Raw genomic sequence first — 7,770 nt, 5'->3', positions numbered from 1 at the left:
AGGCTGGGTCTCTATTCCATGGAGCCTAGGAGGATGAGGGGAGATCTTATAGAGGTATACAAAATCATCATAATCATAGTATGATTGGCCAAGTATGTTTTGTAACATACGAGGAATTCGATTTGCCATACAGTCATACCAATAAAAAGCAACAAGATACACAAAATACATTTTAACATAAACATCGACCACAGTGACTCCTCCACATTCCTCACTGTGATGGAAGGCGAAAATAAAAAGTTCAATCTCTTCCCTTCTTTGTTCTCCAGCGCGGGCCTCGTGCCTTCCATTGACGGGATCGATCCTGGCTCCCGTAGCTGGCAGCGTTTGGGTCCTCGTGTCGGGGCGATCAAGCTCCTGCATCGGGGGGGGGGGGAGGGGGGCAGGGGGGGGGCAATCTCGGCTCTCCCGTGCAGGGCGATCGGACCCCGGGTCGGGGCTAATCAAAACCTCCTGTGCCACTTGGAGCTTCCCGACATCAGTCACTACCCGAGACTGCGAATTCTTCGATGGTGAAATCCACAGACTGCGGTTGAATCTTTCTTCCTCATTGGAATGAACTGATCCTGCACCTTCTGTATTATTCCCAGGAATACCTGCCATTGTTGTTCCATCGGTCACTACCCAAGACTACGAGTTCTTCGATGGTGAAATCCACAGACTGCGGTTGAATCTTTCTTCCTCATTGGAATGAACTGATCCGGCATCCTCTGTATTATTCCCAGGAATACCTGCCATTGTTGTTCCACTGTCGTCCCTGCTCGGGTACCTTTCCAGTCAACTTTGGCCAACTCCTCCCTCATGGCTCCATAGTCCCCTTTGTTCAACTGTAATACTGACACTTCTGATTTTCCCTTCTCCCTCTCAAATTGTAGATTAAAATTTATCATATGGTCACTACCTCCTAACTACCTAATTTACCTTGAGTTCCCTTATCAAATCTGGTTCATTACATAACACTAATTCCAGAATTGCCTTCTCCCTGGTAGACTCCAATACAAGCTGCTCTAAGAATCCATCCGGAGGCACCCCACAAACTCTCTTTCTTGGGGTCCAGTACCAACCTGATTTTCCCAGTCCACCGGCATGTTGAAATCTCCAATAACAACTGTAACATCATCTTTACAACATGCCAATTTTAACTCTTGATTCAACTTATAGCCTATATCCAGGCTACTGTTTGGGGGCCTGTAGATAACTCCCATTAGGGTCTCTTTACCCTTACAATTCCTCAGTTCTATCCATACTGACTCTACATCTCCTGATTCTATGTCACCCCTCGCAAGGAACTGAATTTCATTCCTCACCAACAGAGCTACCCCACCACCTCTGCCCACCTGTCCATCTTTTTGATAGGACGTATACCCTTGAATATTCAGTTCCCAGCCCTGGTCCTCTTGCAGCCATGACTCTGTAATTCCCACAACATCATACTTGCCAATTTCTAACTGAGCCTCAAGCTCATCCACTTTATTTCTTATACTTCGTGCATTCATATATAATACTTTTAATCCATTAAGGGGCTGTCCCACTTGGGCGACTTAAGGAACTGCACTCTGTCTGCCGTTTGTCTGCAGTTCATCTGCTGAACAGCCAGAGGGAGCAATTTATCAAGGACCAGTTTCATAGAAACATAGAAACATAGAAATTAGGTGCAGGAGTAGGCCATTCGGCCCTTCGAGCCTGCACCGCCATTCAATATGATCATGGCTGATCATCCAACTCAGTATCCCGTACCTGCATTCTCTCCATACCCCCTGATCCCCTTAGCCACAAGGGCCACATCTAACTCCCTCTTAAATATAGCCAATGAACTGGCCTCAACTACCCTCTGTGGCAGAGAGTTCCAGGGATTCACCACTCTCTGCGTGAAAAAAGTTCTTCTCATCTCGGTTTTAAAGGATTTCCCCTTTATCCTTAAGCTGTGACCCCTTGTCCTGGACTTCCCTAACATCGGGAACAATCTTCCTGCATCCAGCCTGTCCAACCCCTTAAGAATTTTGTAAGTTTCACTTTGATTAGACTGGTGCCAGTGAATCAAATTATGAGGTACACAAAAAAGCTGGAGAAACTCAGCGGGTGCTGCAGCATCTATGGAGCGAAGGAAAAAGGCAACGTTTCGGGCCGAAACCCTTCTTCAGACTGATCGGGGGTGGGGGGTGGGGAGAAGAAAGGAAAAAGGAGGAGGAGCTCGAAGGCTGGGAGATGGGAGGAGACAGCGGGAGGGCTGAGGAAGGGGAGGAGACAGCAAGGGCTGACAAAATTGGGAGAATTCAATGTTCATGCCCCCAGGATGCAGACTCCCCAAGCGGAATATGAGGTGCTGTTCCTCCAATTTCCGGTGTTGCTCACTCTGGCCATGGAGGAGACCCAGGACAGAGAGGTCGGATACGGAGTCGGAGGAGGAGTTGAAGTGTTGAGCCACCGGGAGGTCAGGTTGGTTATTGCGGACCGAGCGGAGGTGTTCGGTGAAACGATCGCCCAACCTCCGCTTGGTCTCACCGATATAGATCTGCTGACATCTAGAGCAGCGGATGCAATAGATGAGGTTGGAGGAGATGCAGGTAAACCTCTGTCGCACCTGGAACGACTGCTTGGGTCCTTGAATGGAGTCGAGGGGGGAGGTAAAGGGACAAGTGTTGCATTTCTTGCGGTTGCAAGGGAAAGTGCCCAGGGAGGGTTGGTACGGGAAGGAAGGAAAGAATTGACAAGGGAGTTATGGAGGGAGCGGTCTCTGCGGAAGGCAGACATGGGGGGAGATGGGAAGATGTGGCGAGTGGTGGGATAATCGGAGTGTTTGATCAATGTCTTCAGAACCATCCCTCAAAGCTCTGAGATTTACATCATTTTATTCTTGGGATTTATCAAATTCCTGGCTCATTGTCTTCTCTGATAGCATTTCTCTATTAAAAACAATTTATGTTACGTCCTCTTTGCACTGGACTTTTAGTTCTCCAATAGTACAAGAAGGATTTTAATGCCTTCTGTGAAAGTATTTGCTTAATTCCTCTGCCATTTCTTTATTCCTCATTATATATTTCTCTGCCTGTCTATAGAAGCTCATATATTCACTTGCTCATCTTTACTTTTTGTACATGTAGCCCTGGTTCTGAATTTCTCCCTAATTTAATTCTATATTCTATTTTCCCTTTCTTTATCAATCTCTTGGTCATTCTTTGCTGAATTCTGAAAAATGTTCCTCAATCCACAAGTTTAGTGCTTGAATTACAACTTTACAAATCTCTTCCTTCAATTCAATACTCACTTTAATTTCTCCAGTGATCTGCTGTAATAATGGGTGGCGCAGCGGTAGAGTTGCTGCCTTACAGAGCCAGTGACCCAGGTTTGATCCTGACTATGGGTGCTGTCCGCATGGAGTTTGTACATTCTCCATGTGACTGTGGGTTTTCACCTGGTGTTTCTGTCTCCTCTCACATCCCAAGTATGTGCAGGTTTGTAGGTTAATTGGTCTTTGTAAATTGCCCCCAGTGTGTAGGATGCAAAGCTGGGTTAACACAGAACTATTGCATGGCACAGACTCGGTAAGCTGAAAGGCCTGTTTTCTAGCTGTATCTCTTTAAATTAAATTAAGCTAAACTAAACCAAACCACCATTATTATCAGGTTTCCCATGGTTTTGTATATGCGTCCTTGAACAACCACCTCCTGTAGAAGAAGAAGAAGAAGATACATTTAATTGTCATTTGGACCCCTTGAGGTCCAAACGAAATGCCGTTTCTGCAGCCATACATTACAAACAAATAGACCCAAGACACAACAACACAACATAATTTACATAAACATCCATCACATCATTGTGATGGAAGGCCAAAAACACTTATCTCTCCACTGCACTCTCCCCCCCCCACGATGTCAGAGTCAAAGTCAAAGCCCCCGGCTGGCGATGGCGATTGTCCCGCGGCCATTAAAGCCACGCCGGGTGATGCGAGGTCGCACACCGGGTCTTGCTGTTAGAGCCCCCGGCGTGCGCTCGCAGAGTCCCGAGGCCATTCCAAGCCTCGCGGCGTGGTGCTGTAAAGGCCCCGCTCCAGGAGCTCTTCAACCCCGCAACTCGGGCGGGGGAAGTCGCCGTTGCGAGAGCCCTGAAAAGCGGTCTCCCTCCAGGGACCCGCGGGCTCCCGGTGCCGCCGTCCACAGACCTGCCGTTGGAGCCTCCTACTCTCCGGTAGCAGCAGCAGCAGCAGCAGCATCAGCGCTCCTCCACCGCTCCACCCGCTCCGGACTCGGCCAGCCCCACGACGGCGATGGTGAGTCGTAGCACCAGAGTCCCCGGCTTCTTCCTGTTGGAGGCCGCTCCTCGTTGCGGCCCCAACGACAACGGAAACCCGACGAAAAAAAAGGTCGGGTCTCCAGTGCAGGGAGAGATTTAAAAAGTTTCCCCCCCCTCCCACACACACACACCCCAACAAAAAATAACAAAAACTACATTAAAACACAGACAGAAAATAATAAACCGCGGACAGACTGCAGAGGCCGCTGCTGACGAGAGTCGCGCCGCCCACCGGTGAATGGTATCTCGTGATCTGGTATGCAGTAGTCACCGATTTACCTTTCATTCACACTGCAAGATGAGTTTCAGTTTCCTTGATTATTCACATTCTACAACATAAAATCTGAGGAAGATAGGTTACAGTGGGAGGCCATTCATCCCATCATGTTAATAGCAGCCAAAGAAGGACATGCACTAGATTGTAGAATGCAGAACAGTAGAGCACGGGGATGGCCCCTTCGGTCCACAATGTTTTTGCCGACCGTGATGTCATCTTTAACTGATCTCATTTGCCTGCACTTTTATGCGCCTATCTAAAACCCTCTTATGCACCACGATTGTATCTGCCTCCACTACCATCCCTGGCAATGTGTTCCAGTCCCCCCTACACCCTACCCCCCTACACTCCACACTAAAAAAATGTTTAAAAAAAATTTAAGTTGCCCTGCATATCTCCATTAAACTTTCTCACTCTCACCTTATAGCTGTACCTTGTAGTGATAGACACTTCCATTCTGGGAAAAAGGTTCTGACTGTTTACTGCCTCGCAATATACATTTTATATACTCTTGGTCCATTGCCCTACTGATTATGGTTCTTCAAGTGTTCATCCCGCTATACCACCACCCCATCAAACGATGAGTTCCAGACCCCCCCCCACCACTCATTAAAACTATTTTTCTTCCATGTCCTTCAGTAAGTGTGGAGGCAAAGCGCGGTTGAAAACCTGAACTGGTCGATAGATACTGGATCTTCTTCGCTTGGCAATGGCCCCAAATGCGGACATTCCTAGCTTATTTCCTTCTTAATAATTGCGTCCGACCTCAGCTTCTGAGGAATTAAAGCTCACAGGATCACACAGTGGCGCAGGTATTGATGCAGCTGCCTCACAGTTTCGCCAATCCAGGTTCAATGTTGCTTTAAGGTCCTGTCTCTGTGGAGTCTGCACGTTCTCTTCACGGCACTATATTTCCCCCGGGTGCTCCAGTTTCTTCCCATGAAGATGTGATGCCAGTTGTTGCAATGTACGCCTTGAGTAGGTAACTGGCAAACAATGGGCATGTGAGGGAGAGAAGTTACAAGGAAATAAGATGGGGAAAAGAACACTTGGCATTGTTCTACTGGAAGCAGGCACAGACATGGTGGGTACATGGCTTCCTTCTGTGCCATAATATAATTTGAAAGTTAGATACATTTTGGAAGAATAGGAAAATAGGTTTTTCCAGATGTTCATTTCAAAGCCTTAAACAGCTAATCATTGCCTCATAAAATTGGTCTGGAGTTTTAATTGCAATGTGTTTTGAATTTACTGTAACCCCAATAACCAGGTTAAAAAAACGTACTCTGCCTTTAGGTTGAAAGAAACAGTGGGATCAATAATTCTGCAGACTACACAGCGGAAGTCCAATTTACATCGTCTTCAGTCATTAATTTGCAACTTTTCAAGTGTCTCCATGTTTTGAATTTTTCTCTGCTATTTTGCATTTAGTTTGAGGATGACTGATAAAATGTCCTTGGGCCTATTCATTCATAATTTAATTAAATTACCGTGACTTCATCTGGGGCGTAAAGAGGCATACTTTTGTTCATTACATGCAAATATTATAGCCAGCTCCACTAGAATTTCTGCAATGCATCAGTTCAGGAAATAGCCCTTGCAATTATGTTTAATACGAGGAAATATGAATTCATTTGGCTCATTGCATTGCTGAGGGGAAAAAAAGAATGCAAATTGCCCATCTGGGATGAAAATGTAAATTGACTTTATTCAATTGATTGAACTGACTTTAATGCTTGAGAGAAGCAAATCTTTGGTTTCCATGAACAATGGCCAGAAATTGGATTGTCGCCGATTTTTTTGCTGAATTTAAATGTGGTTGCTTTTAATACTTGTGTTTAAAAAGGCAAGAGGGAGACACAAAAGATGCTGGAATCTCGAGCTAATCACAAAGTTCTGGAGGAACTCAGTGGGTCGGGCAAAATCTATGGAAGAAATGAATAGATGACGTTTTCGGTCAGGACTCTTCTGAAATTGCAAATTTGGTCAGAAAGACATTTGAACCAGGGCAATGGTGTCCCTGGCAGAGACTGTTCTGTGCCTGCCAGAGTGTGGAGCTGTGAGCTCCTATTTATTTTGGCATCGTAGAAATGGGCATCTCCTGACTAATAATCTCCTGATGATTGCAATCCGAAACAAGCACTCAAGGTGGGGCCTGGCATCTTTGACGGAGAGCAGTCAAAGTCACAACATTTTTGTGAGCAGCAACCATATGTTAGCCCTTAAAGACACACGTCCCATGCCCTTCCATTTACTCACTGATGCAATTGAAATGGAAAGCTCTGCACTGTAGGTGCTGGAAATAAAATAGTAAAGATGCTGAGAATATTCCTCGTATCAGGCAGCATCTCTGTTTCAGATCTGAGACCTGACCTGATGTTTTTATTTCAAAGAAGACAAAAGCACTTGATGCACAAGATACTGCAGATGCTGGAACCATGAGCAAGTCTGAGAACTGTGTCTAAAGAACAATCCTGACTGGAAATGTTTTCTCTCCTTCTCTCTCCACAGATGCTGCCTGGCCTCCAGCATTTTGTTTTGGAGACAAAATCTTTTCTTCACAAGTGTGGTGCCCGGATGACCTCTCTGATGCTGCAGGGAGCAATAAATCGTGAGACCAATATAGGAACGGCTGAGCATGCTTGGAAATATCCTGTGGCACGGAGGACTGACATGCGTCTGACCTCCAGGAGAACAGCTTAGGCACAAGAGCACAAACAAATGTCTTCCTCAGAACGAAGCCTACCTCATTCTAGTTTAGTTCGGTTTTGAGATACAACATAGAAACGGGCCTTCATCCACTCATCCACTCCCTACACACTAGTAACAATTTACAGAGGCCAATTGGCCTATAAAGACCCACGTGTCTTCGGGTTGTGGAAGGAATCCCACGCAGAAAATTCACGTAAACTGCACACAAGGTCAGGATCGAACCCGGGTCTCTGGTGCTGTGTTGACTCAGTATTGACAGCCTTGCAAACCCTAAGCTTGTGGATTGAGCATTGTTGATGGGAGTCCAGGTGCGATGTGCTACCTCTGAGGTCTCTCCGGGAGCTTGTCTTTGTAGATGGGCATATCCAGACACACCTTGTGTGACCAGTCATGTCCACTAGCATTACTGAGAAGGTGCTGGTAGTGTCATCATCTGAAGCCCCATGGAATGGGCATTGTAGCAGCAAAGTGTTGGAGAAATCCTCCCATGT

The sequence above is a fragment of the Leucoraja erinacea genome, chromosome 29, assembly GCF_028641065.1.
Source record: "Leucoraja erinacea ecotype New England chromosome 29, Leri_hhj_1, whole genome shotgun sequence".
Taxonomy (NCBI): Eukaryota; Metazoa; Chordata; class Chondrichthyes; order Rajiformes; family Rajidae; genus Leucoraja; species Leucoraja erinaceus.
This window is presented reverse-complemented; position numbering follows the sequence as displayed.